General features: G+C 38.3%; 1 protein-coding gene across 3 annotated transcripts in view; it reads left to right on the top strand.

The window, feature by feature from the left end:
• The window catches only part of LOC129566680 (zinc finger protein chinmo), a 58,272-nt gene that overhangs the window by 28,530 nt on the left and 8,565 nt on the right, over positions 1-21,177 (top strand). The window contains exon 1 of one of the 3 annotated variants that reach the window (XM_055442829.1): positions 1,495-2,921. The exons of the other annotated variants lie outside the window; for them this stretch is intronic. The gene's annotated coding sequence lies outside the window, so the exon portion shown is untranslated. Of the gene's footprint in view, positions 1-1,494; positions 2,922-21,177 lie in introns of those variants that run through there. 3 annotated transcript variants of the gene reach the window in all.

The raw sequence follows: 21,177 nt of genomic DNA on the forward strand, positions 1-21,177 counted from the left end.
AAGGCAGGCAGGCAGGATAGTAGGCAAAAAAAACGGCAACGCAAGAAGCAAGCAAACATCAACGAGGCCTATGTGTTTTTGATAATGAATTTTCAAGCTTTACATAAGTCGAGCGATGCGTATGCGATAGAGAGAGAAGGCCTACGTCCTATGTACAAAATGTTATGCATCTAATCTCTCATGGAGTCGATGTTGTTTTGTGTATATGCGAGAGAAAAGTGTATGTATTTTTCCTGACTATGACGGTTTTTCCATCCAAGGATGAGACAAACGCAGAGACAAAAATAGGTGCAACTTGACAAATGTGTCCATTAGATTCAATTGTTTTAACGTGACGTAAAAAAAAAGTCCGATTTGAACTGCAATTTCGGCTAATTGCGATGAGGCAATTTCAAACGAAATATACATTCTTTTTCTGAGCATTACATTCATACATCGCTTGATGTGGCAAAAAAAAGAAACGAGCGATATGCACGAAGACACAAAGAAAAGAATTGAAACGAGCTAGAGCGAACAAACCGAACGAAAGACCGAACAAAAAAAAAACAACACACAACACAACAAACAGAGCCGAAATTATACAATTTCGGACTAGTGCACACACAACGATATGCATAAACGTGAATAACGCGCGCGTCAAATATATAATAGATGCGGATCTTCTAAAACGTCAGTATCGAAATACCACCAAAAATTCTCAAGTCATTTGCAAATCGCATACACTCGGCTCGCTCACAGCATGAACCGAACGAGAGGCAGAAAAAAAAACACAGCAACAACAACGGCAGCAGCGACAGCGACAACAGCAGCACCATGCACGCATACACTCGCTACGCTCATAATAATTTTTGGGCATAATACATGCATCGGCTGCTATATACACAAATACGGCACGACCCATTCAAAACCGAAGGGGAAGACGAGGAAACATGTTGAGCATGTGTTGGACGCCAGTCTATGGCATTTGTATGAATGTATTGTGAGATTTTTTGGAAGTATATTCGTAATTTGTACGATTCTTGCTGACATTTGCTACGCATATACTACACGTACATACGGGCTAGCTGTGTACTATGTGAGCCGCCGGACGACTGTTTTTAATGAATGCCGTTTTTGTGTATTGCAAACATCAGCGTAGAAACGCGTGTTTTTGTCTGTAAATTTATATCGATCCTCTCATTCTTCCATTCCACAACACATATAGTCAATTATTGCACACCAAATCTATTACAATACAAACGCATTCGCATCTCTGGCGTTGCTGCTGCTTTTGCTGCTTCGCTGAAATCGAAACACACTGTCGGCGGGGAAACGAGGCCGACGATGTGAAAAAAAAAACATTTACCAAAATATCATACACATTGAATACGAACGACGAAAAATTTTCGGCAATTCAATAGCACAGCACTGCTGCTACTTAGTATCTCGGCTACAATCCAAATACAAACACATGCACAACACATACAGAGCGAGTAGAAGCAGCAGCAGCACAGCAGCAGTCGCATTGGTCGCGAACATCGTTACGGACTAACGCATACGAACTAGCTGCACATTAGTTGCTTACATTCATTCGTTTATACCCAAAAAATGTATAACCGGGCCAAAACGCAACTCTAAACTTTTATGTTTGTCTATTCGGCCCTAGGTTTTGGAGGTGCTTGGAGCTTGCACTAAAATTCGCGGTGCATTGCTATTAAAAAAAAGCAAGAAATTCATTTTAAAAAAATACGACAAAAATTTTATTCAACACAAAATTGCATTTCAAACTAACAACCAACCAGAAAATACTATAAAAAAAAATATTTTTCGAAATAAAAAAAAAGTTTTTCAAAATAAAATCATCAAAACATAACATGCAAACGAGCTCAGCGGAATAAAAAAAATTAAAACATAAAAATTCATCAACATCGAATGCATTCAATTGCATTATCGAATTTTTTTTGGCAAGAAATTTGTGCATTTCGGAAAATCAACGCAACAACAATAACAACAACAAAAAATGGGATTCAACGAACAAATTAATTTGAATAAAGACACAATTGTCCATTGAGTGAAAGTGATTTGGCTACTTTTCCGAAAAGAAAGAAAACAAAAAAACCGATATTTTATTTCAAAAACAGTGTGTCAGTCAAGGAATCGGAAATCAAGTTCGAAGTTTCGTAATATATTTGTTTTTTTTTCTGCGCTCAATTCGATTGGAATATTTGAAGTACGCGCGCGGAAATATACACATTGTGTGAACATTGAGGAGGAATCAACGTGGATATTGTGCGTGCCACTACTGCACAACGAACACGAAGCCGAGTTGTGAATTTATCCGATTTTATTGGCGACAATCAGTGTGACGCCAATATTATTTATTGGAAAATAATTGATGATCAGCCGATGAAAATGATTTAGAAAGGCGGCAAAACAGAATTATTTCGAAAACAAACTCTAACCCATTTTTTGACGATAAGAAAAGAAGGAAGCGTGTTTACTTTCGAATTTTTTTTTTTTGAAGTTATTTTGTTTCAATAATTTTTTGTTTTAAACTGAAAGAAAATTTGGTTGTGTTTGCACCAAAAGAGAGCAAAAGAAAAAAATACAAATGGTTTAAGTTGGTGTGAAATCGAACTGGAAATAAAACGATCGGAAAACTTTGGAAGCAAAATTGAATGTTTTGAAATACACAGAAAAAAAGTGCATCAAAATACACAGTTTGGACATTAAAAAAACGTTTTTTTTCGGATTTCAAACGAATATACACACACACAAAAAAGAGGATACAATTTTCCGACCTGATCGTTCATTTGGAAATTAAATCATTGTTTTCGGCTTTCGCATTTATTTTCTCGCACGGAAGCGCATTTATTCCATCAACTCAACGCAAATCGTCCATCAACTTTTCATTTTAAGGAAATTACTACGCAATTTGAAAGGTGAGTGTCATTTAGCAATTTTTTTTTAATTCGTTCCTCAAAATGAAAATACTAAATCGAGCAAAACGAATTTCGGGAAAAAATATGACATCGAAAATTAGTTGAGTCACGTATGAAACGAGCCAGAACAGTGCATTTTATGATTAGAGGAAAAAATGATTCATTTCAATCCGAGCTGAGAATATTCATCATAAAAACAGCAGCAGGCTGCTTATGCTGTTGAGAGCTATGTGGTCATTTATCATGAGTGGAACCGAAACACCAACAATAACAGCCGAAAAAAAAATCGTTCTCATTTCGTGTGATGGCAGTTGACACAGTGCCGAAACAAAAATCGTAGTGCTCTTATAATTTGTAGCCTCGTCAAGTATATTTTGATAACACGATGTCGACGGAAGAAACAACCGAAAAAAGTGAGCGTTTCTAGTCAGGCGGAGTTACAGCACACATTCAAATGTGGCGGCAAAACGTGCGGAAATCAAAAATAAAACCATTTTTTCTTCTATTCCCTGCTTGTGTATCTTGAGTGAGAGCAAAGAAGAAAAAAATACTCAACGCCATCGTTGCAATTCTATTTGCTAGTTTCGCATTTCGGTTCGTGTGTCAAATATCAACGAATGAAGTGTCGTCGTCGTCGTCGTCATCGTTGTCGCTGATTTTGCCAACATGTATGCGCTGTCGTTCGTACCACACATCGACATGTTTCGAGAAGCGCGTGTAGCACACTAATTTCAATTGGTGCTAATTCGTTCCTATTTCAATTTTCGTATCGTTTCTGCCGAAAATTTTCTGGTTTTTTAAATCGCTTTTTGTTGTTGCCATGTTTCCTATCATTTGCGAGCACAATGCAAATGTTCAGAACTGGATTCTTGAATATCATGCATTGATTATGCTTTATTAATATTCAAGATGAACTGCCGTCGAGAAAAATATAAACATCATTAAATTGAATTGTGGAGCAAGAGATTGATTTCCTTGCAAAAACAGCCGAAAAAACTGTCGAAATAAAAGAAACAACAAAGCCCAAAATGAAAAAAAAAAACAATTAGGAGGAAAACGAGGAAAATGGCATAATATTACACAATAGTTTTCAAGGTGTGTAGCGCGCATATGCATTATACTACGAAAAACGCATGAATAAAACGCACGTACACAACCAAACAAATCGATACACAAAGATGTATTACAAAAGTACAGCCCAAAAATATGCGTATACCTCTCTCTTTCTCTCTCTTTATCCATGCTACGGCTACTCTTTTTATGGAGCTCACTCGAACTCGCCTCACTCGCATATTCACGCAATCCATTCGCTGCACGCATCGAACGAAATTTTATGCGTGCTGAGCGAGTGTTTGTGTCATTTTTCGGCTGCGTTGTTGTTGTTGCTGCTGCTGCTGCTTTTTCATCGTTTCTGGGTTACTTCATGTAAACGATTGCATATACGTACATTTCTGCGTTTTGTTTTTTTGTTTAGACAAAGACATTTGCATACCATTGGAAATGGGCTACTTTCGTTTGATTTAAAAATAGGAGGCAAACGCACAGCAAGAATGGAAACAAAATTAATCGTTTCATCCGACGAAACGGGGTTTCTGAAGAATATTTGGCCCCAACCGATTTTTTTTCCTCGGCTCATGCATATTTTATTTGATAAATGACAACATTATCTGTCGTTATGTATAAGCGGCAAATTTCTTAAATGATGGCAATCATTTTATAGGATCCTCGAATAAGACATTCATTCACTCTCATTCTCGCACTCCCTCTCGAAAATTATCGTTAGATATTAAATTTTAATTAACAACGACTTCAATCTATATAATTACAGTTTGTAATGGCACTGAATTAGGTATTTATAAAATAACGTCATGAATCGAATGGAAATCACCGCTTCATTTTTTACCACCGCTTCACAGAACGAATGAATAATCATCAAAAAAATATGTGTATGTGTGTGCACTGAGTGTATGTAGATACACATTCATCATAACAATCCTTTCTTTATCTTCAATTATTGAATAACAGATTTCGGTTGGTGTAGTGTGTTTTTTGTCGTCGATTTTTAAATAATTTATCATGTTCCCTATTGCCGAATGAGTTCGCCCTCTCACATCTACACATTTTGATCGGGTTCATCTATGCGCTCGTCAAAATGAACGCAATAGATAGATTGAGAGAGAAAGAGAGAGTAAATTAAAAATTTTACCCTTCTTTCCAGGATGTGCATAGAGGCCGTTTGTTGTGTCATTGTTTTCGGTTGTTCTCATCGCTGTTGTCGTTGTTGTTGCTTTTTAATTCAATCTCACAAATGAAGAACAAGCAGAAGAGGAAGAAGAAGAAGAAGCTCAAGCGGAGAAGGCACAACCGAAGCCGAAAAAGTCTTAAATGCCATTGAATTTTTAATGTGCGAAATAATCGAATATGCGTGGTTGTTTATCATGATGGATTGTTCGTGTGTTGTGCGTTTGTGCTCCGTTCAAATATATTACACGGCTGTCGTGTTCGCTCAAAAATTTTTGTGTGCGTATAGATTTTCACATAGCGAGAAATTGAAAATCGACCGAATACGCTCGTGCCGAGGAATATAGCAGTCACACGAAGTGCTGCTGCTGCTGCTCTCACTCTCCGTTACACCGTTCGTCATTCGCTTTTTCGGCAGTGCACACACACAACACACGCACTAGGCCCTCTGCGGTGCATGTGTATGCGTGTAATATGCTCGCATTTTCAATTGCCACAGTGCCAAGAGTGCGAATGCGATAGAGCGAGGAAAAATCAATATATGAAATGATATTACTTCACTTTTTCGAAATGAAATTTATTATCATCGTTCCACAATGCGTCGCTGCTACTTTCTCAATCGAGAAATGTGTGTATATCCAGTTGGAGTTGGAGACCACGTCTCTCTCTCTCTCTCGTTCACTGCCTACTCGCTCGCACACTTGCTCGTTCGGTACACTGCATGCGTGTGTGCGTTTTTTGGGAAAAAGGCATTCTACGTCGTTGCTGCTGCTGCTGCTGCTGCTGCTGCTTTTTTCATCATCTTTCTGTATTCAGACCATAGTTGCGTAGTAATGAATGCGTTTGATGAATTAGTAGGATTTTCCATCTAACTGTAAATGTCTTTTGTGTGCCTGCTGCCACTGCCACTGCTGCTTAGATGCCACGCATACAGATGCAAAATCGGTGTGTACCGCTCGCGTTCGGCTTTTTGCGAATGTAATAGAAAGAGACATAGAGAATATATTGGGGGATCCATTGAGAATCGCATTTGTGCACAAACAGCACACCGATTGCGTTTATTTTATTCGCTCGTTGCTGCGCTGCGCTCAAAATCCAATGGAAAAATCGAGTGGTTGCAAAATGTAGAGGAGCGCTAGCGGGCCAACGATTGCGAACGCGCAAGCAAGACAAAACATAGAATTAAAAACGGCAATAACACACACACACACACACACACACACACACACACACACACACAGCAGATGTGAGACAGAGCAACTGACAAATCGAATTGAGTGAGTGAGCGAGTGTAGAGTGTAGGCGCGCATTCACAAGCATTACATATATATACATATATGCCGTGGAAGCAGAGCTAGAATGCGACTGTACATCTATTAGTTTGTGAAAAAAAAACAAATTCCGCATACTCGAATTCAAATTATTTGACAAACGCCAAATCGACACACGAGTGACATCAGATGCCATAAAAAAAAAATATATGTGTGTATACACACCGCCGAAAATGTAAGGCACAGCTCTTGTTGTTTACGGGCAGGAAACGCGAATAGAAGAGAAGAGAAAGGTTGTGGAAATAGCTGCGTGTTGCATAAATATTAATAATATTGATTTGAAACTTAGCACACGAACGGCGAATATTCTTCAACCAGCCCGAAATTGTAATTGGGCACACCATGGCATGGCCAATGCTTGTGACAATATAGAACAAAAGTAACACAGAAAGAAAACTCACACACACCATGAATATATGGAACGCACAGCCGAAATATTGCAACAATTCACGCATACATTTTCTCCGCATTAGAAACATACAACAGCAACTTTTTTTCTTCCTTCTATCATTCTTTTCTATTTCGACTAGTGTACATTTTCGACACACAAATTTCTCTTTCATCGTCGTGCCTTTAAGTCATTTACACGTTTTCTATTCGCTGAGCTGCTCTTGTTTTTTTTTTCATTTATTTTTTATGCGGAAAAATCGCCCAATAATTGCATGTTTGTGTGCGAAGAGAGCAATAAAATATGTTCAATTTGTGAATAAAGCACATAAATCTGAGTGTGAAATATGTGCGCCAGTATGTTCGACGGACCGAAAAAAATTGTATGCTTTCGGCTGCATCATAGAACGCACACATGCACAATGCGCCCATCATCAAATACACACAGTTCAAGCAGCCTCGATAAAGACGTATAAATAAATGAGTGATTTCGACAAGCTTGTAAACGACATTGTACGCAATCCACCACAACTCGAATCAAACAAAGTGACGAGAGAAAAACACACGCACACACACACATGAACATTATGTCAAAATTAATGAGAGAGCATGCAAGATAGTGAGAAACAAACTTATGTATACATACAGAATTAGGCCAGTTGGCGGAGTTTTGTAATCGATTCATTTACTCAGATAGATGAGCATTTTTGACAAGCCACTTCTCGGCCGTGCATATCATTCGTTATCCCATTTCGTGATTACGAATTCGTGTGGCTTTTTTTCTCTCTCTCCGAAGACACTTCTAATGCACACGCGCTAAAAGATATGATCGCATTTTGCCAAATTTCCTGACGCCCTGCATTTCGTCTATTATCTAAACACATGAGCGCACATTTTTTCAATTTTTTTCTGTTGTTGTCATTGCTGTTGTTATTTCGTACAAATGCGAAAAAATGCGATATCTGCTCTGGCCTTAATTATATTTGCTCTAAAAAATATTATTCCCATTCAAGTAGCGGCAAAAATATTGACATTGAATTTTTGGTAGAATTTACATTACCAATTTTCATTTCTGGTTTTCAAAAGTGCAGACTATTTGCCTATTCGAGGAATGTCAGGACTGGAACAGAATTTTGGCGAATAACCATCTAAACTATTCATAAATATCATTAAATTCTAATGAAATGGTGACTGAAAATAGTTTGATCCGAATAAAAATGCGTCAATTCACTTTCCACGTGCCAAAACATTGGAATTGGAATTGGAGTCAAGTGTTTAGTGGGCACAAACACGAATGTGCCACAAGGTTGAAATAGCTTAATTTCTCAGCGATATACAAAACAACGACTGTAAAATTGTTAACTACGAATGTGAATTTATACGCATACGGAAAATTCAGAAGTTGGATGCAATTTGAATGTGTTGGCATACAGTTCAAAAATGTAGGAATGCTTGCTTCGGCAATTTATATCATTTCATCTACATCAGAAACACATTCACCCAACAAAATAATAATAAATTACGTGAATTGCGTGCGAAGAAAAAATTTCAAAGCCGATATTTCCGTCTTTGAATTACACGTTTTATTTCGAAGAGAGAAAAAAAAACACCCATTTGCAAATGGTAACGCATCGGGTTGCGCGAAGTCATAATTTGGTTCAAGCGACGAAAAAAGAGATTTAGGGTGAAGAAAATGCGCAAAGTAAAGGATTTTTTTCTAGATGTTCTGTTAATGTGAAAAAATTCGCGTTTGCAAATCATGTTTTTCCATCGGACGCTCGTTTTTTTCCACTTTTTGCCAATGAAGTTTGACATTTTCTTTTTTACCATAATCAAGTTTGACAGGAAATTTAATGCGCACAGGCATCGGTAAGTGCGTTAGCCTGTTTCAATACGCTCTCATATTGACATCTTTAAACTGGAATAAATCAGTTTGACAGAGCGGGCAAGAACAGACTCATCTCAGTCAGTTTTATGCTCTCAGCATCAATTCGATGGATGTTTCAACATGTTTATTTTCTTCTGACGAAACTCGACCCATCACAATATCGAGCATTGTGAAGCAATTTTATTTTCGTAAAATAACCGTTAGGAAAACAAACACAGAGCAGCTATATAAATGAAATCGATTAATATGAGCCAATCGACACCTGAGTCAAAATTAGTGATAATATTGACCGAAATAACAGTGTTATGCGAAACATGTTTCAGTTTTTTTTCTTCGAAGACTGACGAGAGAAAAAAACACACACCATCGATAGTAAGTTTCTAATCACTATGAATGATAGATATTTGTGACAACTGTACATTTGCGAAGACAATGTGTGCACTTCACTTTATCGATAGCGATACAATGGAGAAAATACTCGCCGCCTAAAATGATGAAGGACAGAAACAACGAGACATATTCAGATTTTTTATATTCGATATGGAATTTCGTAATTAGCAAAAAATCGATGGGATTTTTGGGAATGAATAATTCCAAAATAATAACATAATTTTTGGTCGTATCATAACAACGCGTTTTATTTCATTCATTAAAAAAAATGCGTTCCAAGTGGCATTAGAAGCCATAAGGGTTATCAAATATTTATAATGGCTGTATTTTCATGGTTAAAAACCGTTTGAAAGGGCAATCAACAAAATCGAGAGTTGAGTGCGCGACCCAAAAGAGATGCGTACGAACCGAAAGCAACAACAAAAAGAAAAATGTTCATAAATTAAAAAAAAAAAACAGAATCAGGAACTAAATATGAAAATTATTACACAGAGAGATTTGTTTGTTGCGCTGATAACAATGATTTACTCGCAGGTCCAATCAGTTTTTGTAAACGTATGTATACAGAGAAAGAGAGAGAGAGAGAGAGAGAGAGAGAGAGAGAGAGAGAGAGAGAGACGAGTTAAAATTATACAACAAATTCGAGTTCCTCTGCATCATTGGGTTTGATTGTCGAAATAACCAAAAAAAAAACCTTTGCACACACAAACACAACTACAACCGGGCCTAATGAGCAAACCTGGAGTGATGAGAAGAGAAAAAAAAACAGCAACAGCAACAGCAATAACAGAGAAAGAGAGCCAGCAAATCTTGAATGCAAATTGTTCAAGGTCTTATGGTTGTTTTTTCAGCCGTTGTTCGGTGTGACGAGCGCATAATGCCACGTCTTGCGCTTGGATATTGGTCCTATTATTTTCTAATACACATATACATACACAGTTGGCGGAAAAATGCGTCAAATGAAATGAAAACCACACAAAGAGCCACAAAGAGCAAACGATGATGACGATGAGCAAACGACAGCTTCGTGTGCATTATTATCATTGACAAAAAAAAAACAGATTAGATGATGGAATGAGACAAAAAATCGTCGCTTAAGAAGCTCGTTATTGCTGAATGTCACTCTGCTGCTGCTGCTGCTACTCAGTAGCAACAACGGCAGAGTGAAGTCGAACAGAGAAGAGATACACACGAAAAAAAACTCGCTAAGTGGTGGCACAACTGTATTTGCTGCACGAAATATGCACAAACAAAACGGTCATGTATAAATGGAAACTTACGGCAAGAACAGCACAACAGCCGAAAAAAAACAATCAAAATAACGTCATACGAATACAAATGCAAGCCCCGTCACTTACAATGAATTCAATTTTTTTATGACCACTGATGCGCGCCATACAATCACAAGCAATGCTCTCTGTGTGTTTTTTTTTTTTGGTTCAATTTTTGACTATTGTATAATAGACTTTGAATGTTGTGCATGGGTTGGTTGTTGTCGTCATTTTTTTTCTGCTTCTCTTGCCTTTTGAAATTCGGGAGAATTGTCGAAAACGAGAAGAAATTAATTTCAATGACACATATTCTTAAAGTTTCGGAACATTTTTCGTCGCATTTTGTTCCCGCCGATATTCGGTACGGATGAATTTTGGACGCCGTTGCTTCTTTTTTTTTATACAATTGAAAATGGGTTTTTGATTGTTTGTGTATTCCACACAAAACTGGATGCAATAAACAACAAATCGTGTATATGCCCAAATCAACATTGAATGATCGCATTTTTTCCATCATTGTTGCAACACTCGCTCTATGTTTATATTTATACAATCAAGCCGATTGTAAATATTTGGCATGCAGTAATTCTGTCAAATTTTTCCGTTGTTGTACGAATCAGCGCAACTGCAAGCATCCGATACTTTTACGATATTCTTTGCAAAGCTGTCTTGAATGCGTACAAATTCTTGGCTCCCTTTCGATTCGTTACGGTGCCTCAATTCGCATTTTTTTTCCACTTTTGATTTTTGCATTGCTTCTTTTCGCATCTCATTCGGAAAGGAGATCGAGCCCATGCATTATCAAATCCAATCTGCGTACGGCATTCGAACCTAAGCCATTTTAATCAATGGGAAAGAAGTATCATGAAGCAAAAAAAATGTTCGCTCCGTTTGATTGGAGTTTCATTCATACCGAATGATTTAGCGCTGTCATATTTTCGGGTGGCACGCTCTTTCGTTCGCATCCAGATGTGTGCGCGCACACCGAAAATACATCACGCGGCTATTACATAATCATAGCCCGAATTTCTTCAATTATAAAAAAAAATTGTTCGTCTCTTCGATTCTCGTATACGCACTCTTTTCGGCATTTAGACTGTTTTTTCGGCTGTCGCATTTCGTTCATCTTCGTTTTTCGCTTGAGCTCGGTCGGTGTGAAAGAGTAAGAGCGAGATAGGTAGACAAAATATGTGCGCTATCTTATATTTATGATGTGCTGGTTACTGTGCACGCGCGTGTTACGATCGACAGCGCACCAGAGACGTGTCCATGTGTGAAACAATATTCTATATCATACAAAACAAATGAACACATCTTGATTTGGCAACAAAAACCGTTCTGCAAGGAAGGTGATTCGATGCGCGTGTGTTTACGTTCTCAAAAAAAAATGGAACTAAGTAAACAGCGTCGAAGATATGGCATTTTCAGCTAGAACTTGTGTGTTGTTGATATGTTGTGTTTACAGCATTTAGATGTGGCACTTTGACCAATTTCCAAATAAATTTGATTTGCTGGTGCGGTAGAATTTGAATTTATTCAAAATCGTATAGATTTCAGTTCGACAAACACAGCAAAAACAAAATTCCTCCAAACAAATGGCAATACAGAAGAAGAAATGAATATTGCGAATCGTGTGAATAAATTCGGTGAATCGATTTTATGCTGCTGATGATGATGCAAAACCCGGATGGCATTCAATCGGTGTACGCGCATCCTTTTCTCTTCCACAATCGTTTATTGAAGCATCTCATCAAGCATTTAGCTTGGAAATTAATCAAGAAGAAATGGACATTTCTTATTCATGCAGCCAATTCATGTTCATTTACTTTCTGTTTGCACACTCATTCTATTCATTCGAAATAGTTAAGCAGGTAAAAGGTTCGCGAGACGCAATTGAATTCGATGTGGAGAGAGAGAAAAAAAACACATGGCTGAAATAGACGAACCAAACTCAAAACAGACAATTAAACAAAAGGAATAGTCATATACCGCACAGCGCAAAAAAATAGAATGTTCACAAAATGCTTCATTTGAACATAATAAAGTACTTATCAAAAGAATTCCGGATTGGCGCAACAACAACAAAAATAGCGAACCAAAATCGCACTCACTTAACGAGTAACCTTCACGAGCATTTAACAAAAATTAGAGAGACATATTACGATGCATCGAAACTATAAATTAATGTTTTCGGATTCGGAATTGTGGTGAACTTGTCGTTTGGCTGCAAACTTCACGTTCGTATTCAAAAACTTCGAAGCGAAAAAGCAACGGCAACAACAACAATAACAGTCGAAGTGCTAGGCAACAACACTGAAAACATACAGCACAAAATAGCATTTGGTTTTTTTTTTCGAATAGCACAATATTTGACCAAAAAAAAAGTTTGCCCGAAGAAAAAAAAACCATTGAAATAATAAACGATAATGTAGTCGGTTGTTTGTTTGTGTGTTGCGCGTTGTGTGTGCAGCAAATGAATCAACGTAGCAGCAGTAAAGCGAAAATTTCGGGTGTCTCTCTGTTCGATATATACATATACAATAACGTATGCGCGTGATTGGTGAATTCCACCATGCAGCCGAAAAATCGTTACGAGTGCTGTTGTGTCGCTGCTGTTATTAGCACTACATGAAATGTAGAGCTACTAATCTGCTTTTTGAGCCCTGAACAGAATTAGAATGGCTTTCAATTTTATGCTCATATTGTTTATTCAATTTAAACCAGAGGCAGTATGTATCTTTCAAAAAAGAAATTAAACCAAGATCTTTTGATTCATTATTGAGATAACTGGGATAAACTTTTTTCTGTACCTACATTGTTGCAAATATATGTCCTTCGTACTATGCTTTTAATCCATAGTGTTATTAAAAGGGACGACTATTAATGATATATTAATGCAAAGTTACTTCGATGAAATACATTTCGTCTAGTACACAAAAAAGTAATTTGTTGTAAAACAACAAAATAGAATAAGTAACTAAAATCTCAAGAACGCAGAGTGGAGCAAAGCGACACTCTGCGGTCTTGTTTTTTTTCCTCTCGTACTTCTTTTTCTATGTGCAGCAGTTAAAATTATACGAATACGAGTGAGTTCCAATAGCACACGGCTAAAATAAGCAGCACCAAGTAACGATAATATATTCATATGTGTCGTTGATTACACACGCCAGTTTTCAATTTCGTTAGTTAGTTTGGTTGGTTGGTAAATGCCGTGTGTGAGTGTTTTTTTTTCGCTACTTAGTTTCTACGATTTGTGCAGCGCGCATTTTTTCGCTTTTGGTTGGGTATGATTTATGTGGATATATGAATATCTTGAAGACTATATGCGACTATGGCTCTTCGGTATGCACGTTAAAATAGTCGATTGCCTTGTTGTGTATACATTCTATGGAAGTAGCGCAGCGAATTGAATGTCGGGAGTTTGTGTTGGGTTCTCGTTCTCTCTCTCTCTCTCTCTGTGTGTGTGTGTCTCTCTGTCGGTGTTCATATTGCCATTCGTTGCTGCTGCTGCTGCTTTTGTTGTTGGTACAATGTGCAGTACACAGCAAAATCAGTCGGCATAGCATATTCACGGCACTGCTGCCACTGCCAGCTCTACAATGAAATTATATGCATTGATGCGACGACGGAAACAACACACAGCTATACACTCATCACTTGGTTGCTTCGTGCTGTTGTTTTTTTGCTGCTGCTGCTACTTCTTCTTCTCTTCTACTCTTTTGCTGTTCGTTTCATTTTTCATTCGGTGTGTGTATGTGCAGCAATGCGAAATAAATTTGGCTCGCTGGTTATTGGTTGGCTACAACAAGCGAACATTCTATTTCAATCTCAATATCTAGAAAACACTGGTCGGACTCGTCGTGAATTCGTTTGCTATTTGCACATTTGCAAATGATTCGTCATTGGTCTGTCTTCCGCGTGTGTATGTATGTGTAATGTGTATGCAGTCGGCTTCGGTGTTCGTTTGTATGTTTTGGTTGGCTCGCCACACCGGCACAGAATATATGCGAAATTAATGTGCAATTGGTCTAGCTGCCATTGCACATATCTCGCCAATGAGAGAGAGAGAGAGAGAGAGAGAGAGAGAGAGAGAGAGAAAAGAGGAGCTTTCTGCAGCCTATCAACACAAAATACACAGCATCATAAATATATATTTAGAATACTTTCAATGGCAATGAAGTTGCGATGCAGAATCAAATCGTCTATGAAGTGAGACGCAAAATGTGACTCACACGTACATAAAAACATGCATCGCGCGCACAAAACATCTATATTATATGCTATCGTTGTCGTCGTCGTCGTCGCCTGATTCTCTGCAGCAGACACAATGCGACGCGCAATTCAACGCTATTTTGAATATTTCATCGAAAAAATGCAATCGACATTCTTGGAAGATTTTAGTCATCGCATTTGATTGCTGGTGCTGTTGTTGCTGCTGCTGCTGCTGCTGCTGTTTGAATGTGTGATTTGTTGTTGACGCTTCATTCAAGAGGAAGTTTGCCATTCAAACTTGTTTGTTACTCTCCTTTTTTTCGTGTGTGCGTGTGGATGAGCGACACACGACTGAATTTAGTACTGATCGTTTGAAGATATGATATGAAAAAATGTAAATACGAAACAAAAGTTCCAAAAAAAAAAAACATGTAAATCAAATACTAATGTTTTGAAAATCAATATTTTCCATTTGCATGACACTGAAAAACCACCTCTTCATTCGTTCATCGAGACACAGTAATTGATCGAATGTTTCAATTTTGAACCGCATCCATTTCAATTTTGAATGCTTCAATAACAATATATCATGCGCATACGTAATACACACACACATACACACACGTACGTGTTTGCTTTACTTCAACCGATTCCACAGAACTCATGAATCAGACGAACAAATATGATGCGCCGCTGAATGTGCAATTTTGCAATTGATAAATCCAGTTATCGTTCCATGGCATTCTTAAAAAGTGAATCCGCGAACTTATCCGTATTGAGTTATTTTACATTTAATGAAAAACATGAAATTCCCCGAATTACTCAATCTCGTTGTATTACTCAATGCACAACAATTTACGTTGATGGAAATAATGGAGAGAAAAAATCCGATGCGCTGTGTGCAGTTTGATAAGGCATGCCGATTTTAAATGAAATAATGTGCATATATTTCTTCATTTTTGTTTATCATCATTCATTTATCGTCACTCTCTTTCTCCATTCGAATGTGAACTGAAAGTGAAAGCCAAATATAGCACTTGAGTCAGTAGTTTTTGATTTGACATTGCCACCACATGAGCATAAAAAAATGCTCCGGAAATTCTTGGATAAAAAACCAATTGTGAAATCGCATCTTGCCGTGACGTAAACAAAGGGTTCTATCGCGATTCAGCGATTTCTTCGGAAACATATATTTATCAATGATTAATTTCTCTTGCTGCTGCTGTCGTTGTCGTTCCAGAGAAATTCTATGTGGCCCAAAAAGTTTCAATGGCTTTGAAATGTTGTGCCGAGGGAAACCTCGCACTTGTTCTTCAACCTTTTGGAAATGGACGAGTGGTCAAACAAAACCTCTGCTTACGTTGCCACGGAAAAATGGTCTGGCAGGGAATCAATCCCATAACTAACACAACAGTAGTTTTGTGTTTGGATCGAAACTTTAAAATTGAGATGTACGCTATAAATGTTTAATTACATGAATTATATGTCATTTTGAAGTGAACCACTTTCTGTTATTCCTCATGTACATGGACAGTGCTTTGAAATGTGTTTTCAAACAGTTGAAACAAAACCCACGGCAAATGCGTTCCATAGGCTCACACACAAGTTTGAAATCTATAAACGATTTTTTTTATCACTGTCCCAATTAATTTTTCATAAGCGAGTGTTTTCCGAAAATTCGTTAACTTTTCTCCATGGGAGGTGGAAGTAATTTCGTTTCTATTGAAGAGCTCCTTCCGAGCTCGATCGATCAACGTGTATTTTCCTGAGAATGCTGGCTGGCATTGCCATCGTTGCTGCCGTTATTTTTCAATTCGGTTGGTACTGGTATCGATTTACATAAAGCCGACAATTTTACAGCGAATCATTATGACGCGCAGTGAAATCGTATAAAAGCCCAATCAAGCACAAGATTGAAAATGCTATTCGGTATGCCCAAATCTCGTTTTGATGGAATTTCAAAGGAAATGTTGTTGAAAAGCGGAAGGAATAATGCTCCCAAAAGCATTCAATGCCGAATAAAGCAAGCGAGAGAGAGAAAGAACAAAAATATCGAATCGAATTGGAAAAAAAGGTGACCAATCAATAAGAACGCACGCACTGCCAGAACAAAATTTCGGAATTTGATGGCAGGAAAAGCGTTTCAATTATTCAACTATGTATGTAATTTTAAATACAATACGATCGAACGGGAGCGAGAGCGACAGAGTTTCGGTGGAACGCCATCGTTATTTAAGGCACATTCATGATTTTAATTACTTTTTTTCTTCGGGGAAACAATACACACAGAGCAAACGGCGTAATCGATTTTTTCACGTGCAAATGAGAGACAGAGAGTTGAACTTCGATCGAAAAAATGGCTACTGACAGTTCGTGAAAAGTTGACGCCGCACGAAAATGCAGTAAATGGCTGCCGATGTACAGTGTGTGTGTGCGGTTTTTTTTGGGAAATGTCCCCCTAAATGCATCATCAGCAAGCGAAACGGCATAAAAAAAACGAATTAATTTCATACCTATACAAAGACGCATCGACTCTATCAAAGCCAAACCCATTAAAATGTACCTCTCACTCTTGCTCTGCGTGTTTTTCTGGGTTTTCCATCTCGCCTGCCCCCGAGAAAACATTGAAATGGAAAACGGAAAAGCAGAAAAACGCTATCAAACTGTACTTGCACCGTGCATTACGAAAGAGAGTGAGTGAGTGGGTGAGTGAGCGAGTTGTTATTCGAGAATTGGAAAATAGCGACCGAAGCATTAAAAATGATTTTGTATGCGCCCGAAAAATACATACAGCATTCAGCAGGGTAGAAAAAAAGAAAGCGCAAGCGATTCGTGACCAAACTATGTTATCACCATCATCATATCATGATTTTCGTCGGCTTTGTCGCCGTCTTCGTCGTCCGTGGCTGTGTCCGCTTTTCACTTTCATTTCGAAAATGTGTACCCAAAACCCACGAGCGTCGAAAAGGAAGCGAGGCAAAGCAACGAGAAAAAAAACAAGTACACACACCACCGATAACAACAAGCAAAATAAAAGAGAACGGCGACGATGGAAGCCTCCCCAACCAACACCACCATCTCTTGCTGCTGTTATGTATACACACGCAAATACTAATACAAAGTTTCTTGCGTCGCAAACGAAAGTGAAATGAAAATTCAATTTGAATGACGAGGACACAGGACGTGCGCTCGCGCTCACGCTCACGCGCCCCGTGCACATAGGGCGCAATATAGTACTCTGTCTCTATATACTGGCACACAATTTCAATTTCGAACCGGGTGTATCGCATATACATTTATTTCACGTGATTTCAGCGACAGAGCGAGACAAAGTAATGCGGATCGAGTGAGTTGAGACAAGCATGGAAAAAATGCAGCTCAAGCCCATTTTCAATGCTCAACTGTGAATCAACACGCACGCACATACACACACAGAGAACGAGAAAAACAACAGCGACAGCATTTTCCCTTTCGTTTTTTGGTTACGCTGTGGCTTCAGCAAGAACGTTCTATTGTTTTGGTCTTACGTGAGTGGCGTTTGTTTCCTTTTTGGCTTGGTTGTTGTTGTTTTTTTCTCTTCTCTTCTGTGGAACGTTGTTTTCGTTGCATGCCTATGTGTATGTCACATACACGCGCCGTGTTCGGTTCCATCCACATGCACAAAACACGCATTTTCCATTTCGATAAAGCGTTTTTACTGCCTTTGCTGCTCCTCACATTCGAATTTCCCACCCGCATTCGTTGTGTGCGCATACAAACGCATTTCGTGTTTTTTTTTCTTGCTTCGGTTGGAAAAACAACCAAACGCTTGTGTATTTTGGGTACGTACATAACGTTGAAATTTTGCGCATCCTCCGTGAATATAAGGATATGACAGAAAGAAGGGAAAAAAGCAACCACATCGTCTTATCGCATGCGGTGCCGCAGTGATGCGTCGATAGAAACAATCAATGCTACAAAATGCTATCAATGCAAACGCAGTGTGTTTGTATGGCACTGATAGCAGCACCAACCAACAACATCTACTGTTTTATTTCTCCTTTTCCACTGCTCCTTCTCTCGCTCACATCAGCGTCGTATATGCCGCCTGCTGCTGCTGCTGCTGCTGCTGCTGCTGCTGCTGCTGCAAATGCGTACGTGCGTTCGTGCGTACATTTGTATGTATGCTGTCATAGCTGTACATACACCGGTTTTCCCATAAGTTATAGATTGACCCAATTTAACCTTATATATGCGTGCATTTGTACATTCCAGTTCCAATGGATACTACACTATACACACATAAAAACATTCTATGCGCGCGGATGTGAAGTGGTAACTGAAGAAGGATATGCAATGGTGTACGCAATATAGAAATGTACGCATATATATATGTATATGTATGTGTATGGCTCTATGGGTTTTTCTGTATAGGCGAAGCAGTAAAAGTGAGAGAGAGAGAGTGAGTGAGATCCAGGATCAGTCATTAAATTGTGCATGCAAACAGCAAACGAAGCAAAAGTGAAAGTTTGTTTTCTCTTTCCGTTGAATTGGCTCGGTCGTTTGTATGCGCGAGAGCATATATACACACTGAGTTCACTGTGTGCATAAATGTTACCCATTCGGTGTGTATGCTCTGATATAACGCGCACTATGCCTAACAAAACGCGCAATATTGATAGCAGCAGCAGCAGCAACCCTTAACTTATCCGAACGACTGCACTTGAAAGCAAACATAGAATCATAAAAAACGCAGTTCGAGGAAATGAGCCTGTATTTTAACAGAAGGGAAGTGAACTGTACAACTTTTTCATGTTGCTATCGCTTTACTCACACTCTCCTTCTATTCCTGTCCCTGTCCTTCTTTTTCGGTGATATTTCGCAGTGTTTTTATCAAATGACAACGACGGTTTTTCGTACAATGGGCCTCTTTCTCTCTGTATGCTACAATGAATAGCGACCAAAAGAGCTGATGAATATAGAGGAAAAAAAACGCACACACTCAGGATGGAAAACGAATGCCATGTATCAGGAATATTAATAGGATTGTTTGAGATTTCTTTTTTTTTCTGCCTCCGAATTCTATTCAATGCGATTCGAACAAATTTTCGACTTTTCAATGCCGATTCCTGTCGCTGTATCTTTTTGTTCATTTCATTCATTGTTCTTATCAATATACACAGTTATAATATCGGAAAAATGCCATTGTCAACGGATCTGTGTATCGTTATGTATTTCGAAAAGGAAAAAAAATCGAAAAAAATGTCCAATCGCCGAAAAAAAAGTTGAACTTGATGAAAAACACACAATAATCGAGAGAAAAAAAATGAGCATCGGTTCTTTTTAACAATGAATTGGTCATTTCAAATGGTGAGGCTTGAATGTTTTTTTTTCTCACTGGCATGAGATAAAAGAGAGAGAGAGAGAGAGAGAGAGAGAGAACGATGAAAAATGAGCCGAAAATGGAAAGGAAAAGTGGCAGAAACAATGTCCTGTGCAAATACAAACATCGGGAAAAAACACGCACAGCCAATGCCCATCCGTACGAAAGTCAATAAAAACGGCGATGTCAAACTATATATATATACGTATACATAGAATTTTAATAGATATTGCGCATGAATCGACGATGTGCATGCAGCGAATAGCAGCAGCAGCAGTAGCAGTAGCAGCAGCACACTGCGTTATAAATGGAATCGAAAAAAGGAAGTGAAATCCTAGCCGAATAGACACTAACACAATTTCAGTCATTTTCAGTGGGCATATATTTCAAACTCTGGTGTGTACACTGTACACTGTGTACTGTGCCCGAAATTTTGCACGTACATACCATTTAAAGACAACAGTCACTGGCATTGGCACTGGCAATGCTACCAAACAATTGAAATTCAATATGCCGTGACGTACAATCATTAAAGCCAAAAGTAAGAGTGCGGAGACCAGAGAGGTGCACAAAAACGAAAATGAAACTGTTCATGTGATAACAAAGCCAAGATAAACCGTACGGATATATATTCAAATGGAGCGCAGGAAATTCATATTGGAATTTTCGATTGCAGCTCTCGTTCGTGTCTCTCATTCTATCTCTCATTCTCCCTCTTCCTCTGTCCCGTTTCTCTCCCTTTCTCTCGTTATTCGGCCGACTATTGAAAAGATGTTATATATCGTTCAAATATCGATTTTTGTCAACGAAATAAAACTCACTCTCTCTCTCACTCTCTCTCTCTCTCTCTCTCTCTCTCTCTCACTCTCTCACTCTCCATTTGAACCATACAACACAGATACATTTTTAATCAGGCCCTCTTCACTTGCCACTTTTCAATATTCATGCTTTAAAAGTTTTATTATGGATTTTTTTTAGAGGAAGTATCCATTGTTATGGATTCAAATCGGATTCATAACAACAACAACAATATCCAAAAAGAGTCATATTTCAATACACACGGATTTTATCCATCAAATGTTCGAATCGGTCGAATGGGATAACGTGTCCCATGTTAGAATGCAACGCAACTCTCACGACATGACATTCTTGCGTCTACTCAGTTCAAGAGGGC

This window comes from Sitodiplosis mosellana, unplaced genomic scaffold, assembly GCF_009176505.1.
Source record: "Sitodiplosis mosellana isolate CC-2019 unplaced genomic scaffold, AAFC_SMos_1.0 Smas_scaffold_4, whole genome shotgun sequence".
NCBI lineage: Eukaryota > Metazoa > Arthropoda > Insecta > Diptera > Cecidomyiidae > Sitodiplosis > Sitodiplosis mosellana.